This window comes from Dasypus novemcinctus, chromosome 29, assembly GCF_030445035.2.
Source record: "Dasypus novemcinctus isolate mDasNov1 chromosome 29, mDasNov1.1.hap2, whole genome shotgun sequence".
In the NCBI taxonomy this organism is placed as follows: domain Eukaryota; kingdom Metazoa; phylum Chordata; class Mammalia; order Cingulata; family Dasypodidae; genus Dasypus; species Dasypus novemcinctus.
Genome location: NC_080701.1, coordinates 8,957,964 through 8,971,366, shown reverse-complemented (window position 1 = coordinate 8,971,366; position 13,403 = coordinate 8,957,964). Strand labels below are relative to the sequence as shown.

Here is a 13,403-nt window from a genome sequence, read left to right as displayed (position 1 = left end):
ATATCCTCCTGTTTTAGGGTATAATGTTCTATAAATGTCTGTTAAGTCTAGTTCACTTATCATATAATTCAGTCTCTCCGTTTCCTTATTTATCTTCATTCCTGATGTTCTGCCAAATGCTGAGAGTGGTGTTTTGAAGTCACCAACTATTATTGTAGAGATGTCTCTTTATCCCTTGAGTTTTGGCACTGTGGACCTCATGTATTTTGGGCACTGTGGTTAGGTGCACAAATAATTATTATTGTTTTTTCTCTGTGTGACTTTCCCCTTTTATTAATATATAATGACCTTCATCTCTTAATGCAGTTTTGGATTTAAAAACTATTTTGTCTGAAATTAGTAAGGCTACTAAAGATCTGTTTGGTTTCTAGTTGTATAGAATATCTTTTTCCACCCTTTCACTTTCAGTCTGATTGTATCCTTTTGTCTAAGTTGAGTCTCTTGTAGACAGCATACAGAGGGCTCATATTTTTTTAATCCATTCTGCCAACCTGCATATTTTGATTGGGGAGTTCAATCCATTCGCTTTCAATTTTATTAATGTAAAGGCATTACATGCTTTGTCCATTTTATCCCTTGGCTTTCTTTGTCATATCTTGAATTGTCTGTCTTTTTTACCCTTTTAGTTGTCATTATTTATAATCTTCATTTCTACACTCTTCTCTAAGGCTCTTGTCCTTATCTTTTCCTTTCAGGCTGCAGCACATTCTTTAGCATCTCTTGTAAATCTGGTCCCATGGTGACAAACTCTGTCAGTTTTTGTTTCCCTGAGAAGACTTTAAACTCACTCTCATTTCTGAAGGAAATTTTGTGAGATAAAGAATTCTTGGCTGGCAGTTTTTCTCCTTCAGTACCTTAATTATATCACATTACTGCCTTCTCACCTCTGTGGTTTCTGATTAGAGATCATCATTTAGACTTATAAAGTTCCCTTGCTTTTCTCTTGCTCCTTTCAGAATCCTCTGTCTCTGGCATTTGACATTCTGAATAGTAGGTTTCTTGGAGTAGGTCTATTCAGATATATTCTGTTTACATTGTCCCAATTGGATATTGACATTTATGTCTTTAATAAGGGTGAGGAAATTTTCAGTCATTATTTCCTCAAATATTCTTTCTGCCCCTTTTCCGTTCTCCTTCCTTCTGGGACATCTATAATCTGTATGTTTGTAAATTTCACATTTTTATTCAATTCTTTGAGACCCTGTTCAATTTTTTCATTCTTTTCTCTTTTTGTTCTTCTATCTTTTCAAGTTATGATACTCTGTCTTCTAAGTCACTAATTCTGTGCACCAATTCAAATCTACCATTAAATGACTCTAATGTATTTTTTTTATTCTTTATTTTCTTTTAAATGTTACATTCAAAAAGTATGAGGCTCCCATATACCCCCCAACCCACCCGCCCCATCCTTCCCATATCAACGACCTCTTCCATCATTGTGGCACATCCACTGCACCTGGCAAATACATTCTGGAGCACTGCTGCACCAGATGGACAGTGTAGTCCACACTCTCCCCCAGTCCACCCAGTGGGTCACGACAGGATACACAAAGTCCAGCATCTGTCCCTGCAGCACCATCTAGGAGAACTCCAAATCCTGAAAATGCCCCCACACCATATCTCTTCTTCCATCTTCCTACCATCAGCAGCCACCATGGCCACCCTCTCCACATTGCTACTACAATGTCTTCCCTTACTAATCACAATAGTTTCCCAGCAGAACACCAGTAAGTCCACTCTAATCCATACTCTATTCCTCCATCCTGTGGACCCTGGGATGGTTATGTCCAGTCCCCCTCTACCTCAAGAGGGAGCTTAGATTCCACATGGATGATGGTTGCCATTCTCCTGCTTGCAGCTGTAGGCACTCTTGGCTCCCTGGTATGGTAGTTGACCCTTTTCACCTCCCTGTCAGCTGACCAGGGTAAGTCCAAGAAACCAGAGGGTAGGAGCTGCAAGTCTGCATTTTTAATCTCATACATTTATCTTTCATTCCCATAAACTGTTACTTTCTTTTCAGACTTTCAAATTGTTCTTCATGCTCCTCCACTGTCTTACTATCCTTTATCTCTTTAATCATATTTTCCCTCAACTCCTTGAATCTTTTTAGGAGATATGTGTGAACATCATTGAGTTCATTGTCTTAAATCCTGTGTCTCACAGGATTCTTGGTTTGTTGCCTTGGCTGGGCCATCTCTTCTTGCTTCTTATAAAATGACTTGTAAATTTTTGCTGATGCCTAGGCATCTGATTATGTTGGTGATTTTACTCTGTTGGCCAATTTCTCTCTCTTGCCTAGTGATTTGTTTCACAGTTCTTCTTTGATTTTTGGTTAACTTTTTTCAAAAACTTTAAGATTGCCTTGTTTAATTTATCAAAACAAGGCCTGGGGCCCACTAATGGGGGCAGACAAGGTCCACAGTGGTCTGGGGCTGGGCACAAGAGATAAGCCACAGTGCTCTTCTGCAAAACTTTCCATAGAGTTGGGTCTTTCAAGTTCCACTGGCTGGACTTTCTGAGCCCACAATTCACATTTGGAATTCTACCACTGAAGCTCACAGAAGAGAAACCACACTCAACTGTCTGCCACATCCCGCCTCTTCCCAGGGAGCAACATGCCCCTTTCCCTCTCAGTTGGCTGCAGTTGGCCATAGGTTTCACTGAGGCTGTTCATCTCAGCAGTGGAGGATGGGATATGTTCCCAGCTAAGAAGAATAACTCACAGTTTTCCTTTCAGCTTCTTCATCTCTCTGTTCCAAATCCCTCCTGGATGAGGTGTGTGGCACTTTCCTGGTCTGCAGATCCTCAAAGTAGCTTCCTTGGATGCTTCTGCCCTTTCTTCCCAGTTTTAAAGAGTGCTGTACCCTGGTTGGCATACTTTGACCCCATCTTCCCCTTTTCTTCCCCCAACAGACTTCTTTGCAGAAATGGAAAATTCAATCATCTATTTTATATTGAAGGTAAGGGGACCCAAATAGCCAAAACCTTCTTGAAAAATAAGAATGAATTTGGAGGACTTATACTTTCTGGTTTTAAAATATATTGTATAGCTATAGTAATCAAAACAGCATGGCCCTGGCATAAGGACAGATATATAGAAAAATGGAATCAAATTGGGAGTTCACAACTAAGTCCTCACATCTGTGGCCAATTATTTTTATCATAAATGCCTAGTTCACTCAATAGGGAAAGAATAGTCTCTTCAATAATTGGTGCTGTGAAAACTGGTTATCCTATGCAAAAGAATGAAGGTGGATCCTTAACTCATATCACACACAAAAATTAACCCCAAATTAATCAGACTTAAATATAAGTACAAAAACTATAAAACTCCTAGAAGAAAGCATAGGAAGGGTATTATATTAGTTAAGGTTCTCCAGGGAAATGGAACCATCTCATATATATATATATGAGATGTATTATAGGAATTGGCTTACATGACCATGGGGACTGGCAAGTCCAGATTCCATAGGGAAGGCCTAAAGCTCAGAACTCCCATGAAGGCTTTGATGAGTTCTCCAGGAATAAATGGCTGGTTGAAATACAGATAGAATTTATTCTTTCCAACTGCTGGAATCAATAGTTCCCCCTTTCAGGCCTTCAACTGATTGGATTAGACTTCTTTCATTGCTGAGGTCAGTCTCTTTTGTTGTTTGTAGATGTAATCAGCCATTGATGAAGTCAACTGACTAATGATAAATCAAGGAATTATCCATATAGTAACAATCAAGGCACCGCTTGCTTGTCCAAACAGTGGGCACCATAGCCTAGCCAAATTGACACCTGAACTTAACCATCACAGGGACACCTTCAGAAACTTATGTTAGGCAATGGTTTCTTACACTTTACACCAAAAGCATGAGCACAAAAATACAAAAAATAGTTAAATGGGACTTCATCAGAATGAAGAACCTTTGGACATCAAAAGATTTTGTTATGAAAGTGAAAATTCAACCTAGAGAATGGGAGAAAATATTTAAATATCACTATTTCATAAGAGTTTAATATTTTGAATATGTAAAGAAATCCTATAACTCAAGAACAAAAAGATGCACAACCCAATTAAAGATGCACTTCTCTTCACACCTTTTATATTACTTTATTTCCTGCAAATTATTCCTCCAAACTGTTGCCAAATACAGTTCTAAAATAAAGCTGACTAGGTAATTCTTGCTTAAAATGCTTTGGGAATCCAGTTGTCTATAGGACAAATTCCTAAATAGTGCCTCCCTTACCTCTTAGCCGTTCTATGGATTTTATACTTCAGTGATAAAAAAACTCTTGCAGATATTTAAAGGTTTCTGGGCTGTCATAGATAACATATCTTCTTCAAAGTATATCTATCCACCATCCTTTTTGATGGCACTTTCTATCCATTCTTCAAGTTTATGCAGATTATCTTGTCCGCCTTACTGCTTTTTCTTAGTCCCTCTGCCTGGCTTCCCCAGCTCCTTGTGAACATTCCTAGTGTAGCATTTATAACACTAGATTACAATTTGCTTATAACTCTTACCTAGTGACTTACAAGTTCTTGGAAGTTGAGGATTTGTTCTTATTCAATTTTGCATACTTGCATGGGTTGTGATATACAGGTAAAGATTAGTAAATGAAAGAAAGAATGGGATTGAAAGAATGAAAAAGAGCATTAAGAGATGAAAATATTCTATTTTATATTGATATTTAAAACACGCTATACTTGTTTCTTAATATGTTTATTTTTGTAACAACTTTTTTGCACGAATTAGGTTAGTAATGACCTGAGATAATTATCTGAATTTATTGAAACTGTAATTACTGAATCTAGCTAATGTTAATTTTTCTAGTAAAACAGAAAAAATATTGTTAAACTTTTTTTTCTTATGGAAACAAGACACCGTGTTGCTCATTCGAGACTTAAGAATAAACTACTGAGATCTCTGCAAAGAAATAATTTTAAAATCTCTTTAATGTTCATTCAGCATTTTTCATGCTTCAAAAATATTTTAGGACATTTATTTTTGGATACAAAAATCCTGCCCTGTCCCCCATGTCTGTAGATTTACAGAAGCTAAAAAAAGATAATGGAAAAGATCTTTGGTGAACAAATAGAAAATGCTTTGTAATTAATCAGTTTTAAGATGAAACGCATTTCAAAATAAATGCTTTGGAGAAGGAGCCAAGCTCTGGCCCGGTGTGCAGCGTGGGGATGCTGGTGGGGGCACAGGGCTGCATGGAGAAGTGAGCGCGCTCACCTGACCAACCACTGCCCATTCATGAGCCAGAGGGCAACGAGCTCCTGAAACCAGCGTGGGCCCACGCCCAGGTGGGGTGGGAATGGAAACCCAAATCTAACTTTGTGGCATTGCAGCTCTGCGACTTGAAATCCAAGTAGTGCTCATTTTTATTACTTCATATTTGTACAATAAGCTCCCAGGAGATGTGTCAATACTTTCGGTGAAGAGCTTAAAAGACTTCTTAAGAAGCAATATGAAGGGCGCTGGTATCCTGAAGAGCCATCAAGCATCAGGGCTGAGGTGTGCACCCACAGTGACTGAAGCGGCATCCAAGGAGAGTGGTTTGGACACTGGTGGTGTTCGTGGCCACAGGATCTTAGTGTTTGGATCCACCCATTTGAAGTTTCCTGACAAACTGGTGAGAAGGAGCCAGTGAAACTGCTTCATGTGGATGATAATAATGAAAACGGTGTGAGTTGGATGAGGAGATCAGAAAACTGCTTTAATGCAGAGGCCCAGGTTTTTATGCCCACAAGTGACCAGCCTCATCAGGGTCCAGCTCTCCCTGGCCTCCCTTTGGTTCCTCTGCTGTTGTAAGCCCCACCTGCATGTCCCACCACTCAGCCTTTCACTTTACCCTGCCACTTCTGCTGCCACCAACTTGGGCTCTCCCAATATGAAGAAGAGTGGTCATAGTGATAAGGTGGCATGTGCTTCTATCAACCTGGGCTGAATGTGAATGACCTCTTGAAGCAGAAAGCCATTTCTTCCTCTATGTACCCTCTATTTGGCCTTGGCCTGGGCAGCCAGCAGCAACTGCTGCCACTGCATAGCAATAACAGCAGAGAAACTCTGTTCTTTCTCCTAATGCCAAGGAATTCATTTGTCCTAAAATGCAGGGTCAAGGAAGTAGTACCAGTGGAATGTTCCCAGGTGACTGCCCCCATAACCTCAGTCCTCTCCAGTACAGTAATGCCTTTGAAGTGTTTGTAGATCAATTGAATTTTAGTTTAAATAACATGCAGTATTCTAACCAGCAACTCCAGTCAGTTATCTAACTAAAAGAAAAAAAAATGTACATACAAGGTAAAATGCATGTGCCCAAGGGGGATTTTTATCACTCTCTTGAGATTTTTTTTTAAAGCTTATGGTACATTCAAGCAGGGTTACAAAAATAAAACACCTGGGAAGATAGTGTCTTTGTAGGTGGGTCTTCCCCAGATCTCTTGCAATAAAACGGCTGAGAAGGAGCAAAATGCTACCCAAGTATATTAGTCAGCCAAAAGAGTACTGATGCAAAATACCAAAAATTGGTTGGTTTTTATAAAAGGGTATTTATGTAGGATAGAAGCTTACATTTACCAGGCCATAAAGCATAAGTTACTTCTCTCATCAAAGTCTTTTGCCATGTGTTGGAGCAAGATGGCTGCTGATGTCTGCCAGGGTTCAGATTTTCTGGGTTCCTCACTTCCCAGGCCTTGCTTTCCTTTCCTCACAATCAAGCTCCTCTGTGTACTTCCCAGGGCTCCAGCTCAAGACTCCAGCATCAAACTCCAACTTCAAAACTCCAACATCAAAAACTCCAACTTCAAAACTCCAACTCTGTCCTTTGCCATGCCTTTTATCTGTGACCCTATTGATGGGCCCAATCAAAGCCCTAATCATAACTTAATCATGTCCAGGTACAGACCAGTTTACAAACATAATCCAATATCTATTTTTGGAATTCATGAACCATATCAAACTGCTATACTGAGTGAGTTGTTTTGGGAAACCACAGAACAGGAGGCTTCAAGGCATCAATCTGGAGGGAACTGGACAGAGAGAGAAGTCCAAAGGAAAATGTGAGCTGCTCACCCCTGTGGCTGGAAACAGCTGGTGGCTAAGTCCCACCCACAAGGTGGATAGCCTCTGTGGACCTCCTGACTCTCACCAGCCAGCCAGTGGGAGGGAGCATTCCGTGGGAAGAAGAGGGATCTGGTGAAGGGTGGGGAGTAGTTCCTTACTGTGGGTTTAGACACCTGAGCTCCCTTTGAAACTTAGGGAGGATACTGGCCAGTACTGAGTTGGGCCTGGGGAGAAGGGAGAGGAAAATCTGTTCAGGCAGGCTGTCACATCCAGCTGCTCTGGGAGAGAGGAACTTGGGAAGGGAAGGGGCAGAGACAGGCATCTAACTAGTCCAGCAGCTGGAAACTATTGACATTCCAACTCCCTTAAGGGAAATGGGTGGTAAGAAGAGCTCAGTAAGCTTTCAAAGCCTATTTAGGGTTCCCTGGGAAGAAGAGGGTTCTAGAAGAGGGTCAAGAGTGGTTTCTTTGAGGTTAATTTGGCCAGCTGAGCCCCCTCTGAGTCTCAAAAGGGACCTGACCAGGAAAGGGGGAGTGGGGATCCGCTCAGACAGACTTTCACACACAGCTACTCTGGGAGAGAAAACAATTACAATAGAGAACAGGTGGGGACCGACAGGAGCCTAATCAGCAAGACTCTGGCAAACAGCTAAGATTCTAACCTGCCTGAGGGAAAGGGGGCAGATAGCTTTCTGAGAGGCTAACTGACCTAAGGAGAAAGCTTAGCTTTTGAGTATATGAGGTCTCTGTTTCAATTCCTGGCTCTTCCTAGAGAAGTGATCCACTGGGGTATCAGACACCCAGCTGATACTTTATGACAGGAGCATATAGACATTGTTCTTGTGTTAGCTTTTTTTTGTATCTCTTATTTTTCTGAAAAAGTTTGCTTTATTAAAATTTAACTTAGTTTATTCACTAAAACCTGGTTCAAAACCTGCAGCAGAGGGCAGGCTGCAGGGTGATTGATTGATGAACATCAGAAGCTTGAGAAGCTCCTTAAGGGTGGAAGAGGAAAGCCTGTTTTTCTGGGCTATTTTTTTCATTGTTCATTTGTTTTTTGTTCTTTTATTTCTTTCTTTTTCTTTTTGGTAAAATTTATGTACTGTTGTCTTGTTTCTTGTTTGTTGTGTTTTCCCTTTGTATCCCTTTCTTTGTTTACTGATTTTGTCTATCTGTGCTATTTCTTTTCTTTCCTTCATCTTTCTATCTTCTGTTGTTCTTTCATTCTACATCTTTTTTTTTGGTCTTCAATTTTTCTTGTTTTTATTTCTCTCTCTTTTTTTCCTCTGGTTTCTTTCTTTTTCTATTTTTTAATTCTTCCTCTATTCTCTTTTCTTCCCCCCTCCCTTCTCATCACTCCAGCCTTTTAATTCATTCTATATATTTTTCTCCATTCTGTTTCTCATTTCATTGTTGCTGTTCCACATTTTTATTCTTATTCCTCTGGACTTCTTATGTAAGTTAATTACTCAATTTCCTAGATCTTATATGGATCATAGTCTACATTTTACTATAATTATTACTATTATCCTTTTTCTCTTCTTATCGCTTTCCTTTTCTCTGGTCATACTTTCTTTTTTCTCAAGGGAACATTGACAACAATAAGGAAATAGAATAAGAGGAATGAAGTGTCAAAGAGAAAACTTACCACACACAACAACAAGAACAAAATAAAACCCTGGAGTAGAAGAAGAAGCTAATCAACTTAATAAACAGATCAAGATAAACTGATGCTTAGACACCAACAAAAAATTACAATCCATACTAAGAAACAGGAAGACATGGCCCAGTCCAACAAACAAACCAAAAAAGATGAGGAGATGCTGAACGTGGAACAACTAATCAGAGATGTCCAAACAAATATCATCGATCAACTTAGTGAAGTGAAAGAAGAGATTAAGGATATTAAGAAGACACTGGGAGAACACACTGAAGAAACTGTAAACATACTTAAAAAGATTATGGATATGATGGAGATGAATGGCACAATGCACAAAATAAAAAAATATACTGGAAGCACATAGAGCAGATTTGAACAGGCAGAGGAAAGAATCAGTGATGTGGAAGATAGTACAGCTGAAATCAAACAGATAGATAAAAAGAAAGAAAAAATCCAGAGGGACTTAGGGATTTGAATGAGAACATGAAATGCACAAATATATGCAATATAGGCATCCCAGAGGGAGAAGAGAAAGGAAAGGGAATAGAAAGTGTGTTGGAGTAAATAATGGCTGAAAATTTCCCAACCCTATTGAGGGACATGGACATACATGTCCAGGAAATGCAGCACACCCCAAACAGTATAAATCCTAACAGGCCTAGACAAGACATATAGTTGTTAAATTGTCCAGTGCTCAAGACAAAGAGAGAATACTGAAAGCAGCAAGAGAAAGGAGGCCCATTATATACAAGGGAGTCAATAAGATTAAGGGCTTATTATCATTTGAAACCATGGAAGCATGAAGCCAGTGGTATGACATTGTTAAAGTGTTAAAAGAAAAAAAACTTCCATCCAAGAATTCTCTATCCAGCCAAGCTAGGATTCAAAAATGAGGGAGAGTTCAAAATATTCACAGATAAACAAAAATTAAGAGTTTGTCAATAAGAAACACACCCTTCAAGAAAAGCTAAAGGGAGTTCTGCAGGTTGAAAGGAAAACAAAAAACAAAAACAAAAACAAAAAACAGGAGAGAAAGAGTTGGAGGAGAGTATAAGAATAAAAAGATAAAAAGAAATAAAAACAACATACGGCCTGCATAAATCTAAAGAAAATATGGCTAATGTAAATAATTCTTTGGCAGTAATAACACCAAATGTTAATGTATTAAACTCTTCAGTCAGGAGATGTAGATTGGCAGAATGGATAAGGAACTATGATCCATCTATATGCTTTCTACAAGAAACTCACCTTACAACCAGGGACTCAAGGAAGCTGAAAGTGAATGGTTGGAAAACAATTTTACATGCAAATGATAACCAAAAAAGGGCAGGAGTAGCTATGCTAATATCAGATAAAATTGACTTTAAATGTAAAACTATTATAAAAGAAAGAAGACCACTATATACCAATAAAAGGGATAATCTATCAAGTAGAAAGAACAATTATAAACATTTATACATCTAACCAGGGCACCTCACAATACATGAGGCAAATACTGGATAAACTAAGTGGAGAAATAGATGCCACTACAATTATAGTGGGGTACTTTAATACATCATTATCACCATTAGACAGAACATCTCAACAGAGAATCAAAAAAAGTAACAAAGACCTTGAATAATGCATTAGAGGGTTTGGACTTAATAGACTTACACCCAAAATACAGTGGAATATACGTTCTTCTTAAGTGCACATGGTTCATTCTCCAGGATAGACCACGTGCTAGTCCATAGAACAACTCTCGATGAACTAAGAAAGATTGAAATTATACAAAGTAATTTTTCTGATGACAGTGGAATGAAGCTGCAAATCAGTAATGGGCAGAGAACCAGATTAAGCACAGGGATGTGGGAGTTAAGCAGCACACACTTAGACAATTAGTGGGTCCAGGGAGGAAATTGCAAAAGAAATCATTAACTACCTTGAAACAAACAAAAATGATAACACAGCATAGCAAAACCTATGGCATGCAGCAAAAGTGATACTGAGGGGGAATTTCATAGCCATAAATGCCTATATTAAAAAAGAAGAGCTAAAATCAAAGACTTAATTACCTGCACACCTGGAAGAATTAGAAAAAGAACAATAAGCTAACCCCAAAGGAAGTAGAAAGAAGGAAATAACAAAGATTAGAGCAGAGCTAAATGAAACTGAAAATAAGAAAGCTCTAGAAAAAATAAAACCAAAAACGGTTTCTTTGAGAAAATTAATAAAATTGACAAACCTTTAGCTAGACTAACAACAAGACAGAAGACACAGATACCTAAAATAAGAAACAAATAAGAAATAAGAAACATTTCAGCGACCTCATCAAAATAAAGAGTATCATAAGAGGATACTTTGAGAAATTGCATATGAACAAGATGGATAATTTAGAGAAAATGGACAAATTCCTACAAACACACAAATAGCCTACATTGACAAAAGAAGAAACTGATGAACTCAACAGACCAATTCCAAGTAACAAGATTAAATTAGTCATCAAAAACCTCCATCTAAGAAAGAGGAACCCAGGACTGGACAGCTTCACAGGTGAATTCTACCAAACATTCCAGAAAGTATTAACACCAATCCTGCTTAAACTCTTCCAAAAAAATAAAAGTGGATGTAACATTGCCCAGCTTATTCTATGATGCCAACATAAACCTAATATCAAAGCCAAACAAAGAAGCCATGAGAAAGAAAAACTATAAATCAGTATCTCTAATAAACCTAGGTGCTAAAATCTTCAACAAAATACTTGCTAATCATATTCAACAACACATCAAATGAATCATACACCATGACCAAGTGGGTTTCATCCCTGTGTAGGGTACGTAAGAATGGTTCAATATAAGAAAATCAATCAATGTGCTACACCACATAGAGTGAAAGAAAAAAATCACATGACCATCTCCACAGATGCAGAAAAAGCATTTGACAAAATACAGAAACCTTTCCTGATAAAAACACTTCAAAATATAGGAACAGGAGGAAACTTCCTCAGCATTATAAAAAACCCACAGCTAACATCATATTCAATATGATGTTATGTGAAATTCTAAAAGCTTTCCCTCTAAGATCTGGATTAAGACAAGATGCCCACTGTCACTGCTCTTATTTAACATTGTATTAGAAGCACTTGTTTGAGCACTTAGGAAAGAAAAAGATATAAAAAGCATTCAAATTGGAAAGGAAGAGGTAAAAATTTCACTATTTGCAGATGATATGATTCTATAACTTGAAAGACCTGAGAAATGTACATGAAAGCTTTTAGAGTTTAAAATGGGTTCATTAAAATGGTAGGTTATAAGACTAATGTACAAAAATCAGTAACATTTCTGTAAACCAATAATGAGCAATCCGAGGAGGAAATCAAGAAAACAATCCCATTTACAATAACAACAAGAAAAATTGAATACCTAGGAATAAATTTAACTAAAAATATAAACAACTTGCTTGCAGAAAACTGTAAAACACTGTTAAAGGAAATCAAAGAAGACATAAATAAATAGAAGAATATTCCCTGTTCATGGATAGGAAGACTAAACATCATTAAGGTGTCTATCCTACCCAAAATGATTTACAGATTTAATGCTATCCCAATAAAAATTACCACAGAATTTTTTACTGAATTGGAAAAGCTAAGGACATTAGAGAAATCACAATACCTTACTTTAAAACATACTACAAAGTTACAGTGATCAAAACTGCATGGTATTGGGCCAAGGCTAGACATACTGACCAATGGAACCAAATTGAGAGTTCTGCTACAGATGCTTACTTATAGAGTCAACTGATATTCAACATGGTCACCAATCCCATTCAACTGGGAGAGAATGACCACTTCAAATGATACTTGGAAAACTGGATATCCATATCCAAAAGAATGAGAGAGGAACACCATCTTACATCTTATACAGAATTAACTCAAGATGGATCATAGATCTAAATTAGGAGCCAAGGCCATAAAAATCTTGGAAGATAATGTAGGGAAGCATCTTATATTAGGAAATGGTTTCATGAACTCTGTAGCCAAAGCATTAGCAATGAAAGAAAAAATACATAAATGGGGAAAAATTTAAAACTCTTGCACCTCAAAAGAGTTTGTCAAGAATGTGAAAAGGCAGCATACTCAATGGGAGAAAATATTTGGTAACCACTTAACTGATAGGGGCCTAACATGCAGAATATTCATAGAAATCTCACAGCTCAAAAATAAAGGCAAACAACCCATTTTAAAAATGGGCAAGTGATTTGAATAGACCCTTCTCCAAAGAAGTGACTAAAAAGCACATGAAAAGATCCCCAACATCACTAGCTACTAAGGAACTGCAAATCAAACTACAATGAGATATCATCTTCAACCCACTAGGCTGGCAGCTATTAAAAAAAAACAGAGGACTACAAGTGCTGGAGAGGATGTGGAGGAATGGGAACACTCATCCACTGCTGGTGGGAATGAAGAATGGTGCAGTCATTGTGGAGGACAGTTTGGTGTTTCCTCAGGAAGCTAACTACAGAACTGCCACATGATCCAGCCATTCCATTCCTTCTGATATATACCCAGAAGAATTGAAAGCAAGGACATGAACAGATATATGCCACCAATGTTCATAGCAGCATTATTCATTATTGTCAAAATTTGGTAGCAGCCCAAACTGACATCAACAGGTGAATGGATAAACAATTATGGTATATACA

The 13,403-nt window shown here is 38.0% G+C and overlaps 1 protein-coding gene and 1 pseudogene across 1 annotated transcript in view; one reads left to right on the top strand and one right to left on the bottom strand.

The window, feature by feature from the left end:
• SGCZ (sarcoglycan zeta) overlaps nt 1–13,403 on the bottom strand; it is a 1,168,780-nt gene that overhangs the window by 45,888 nt on the left and 1,109,489 nt on the right. The gene's annotated exons all lie outside the window — the stretch shown is intronic.
• LOC139437818 (protein Tob1-like) lies at nt 1,655–6,271 on the top strand (annotated as a pseudogene).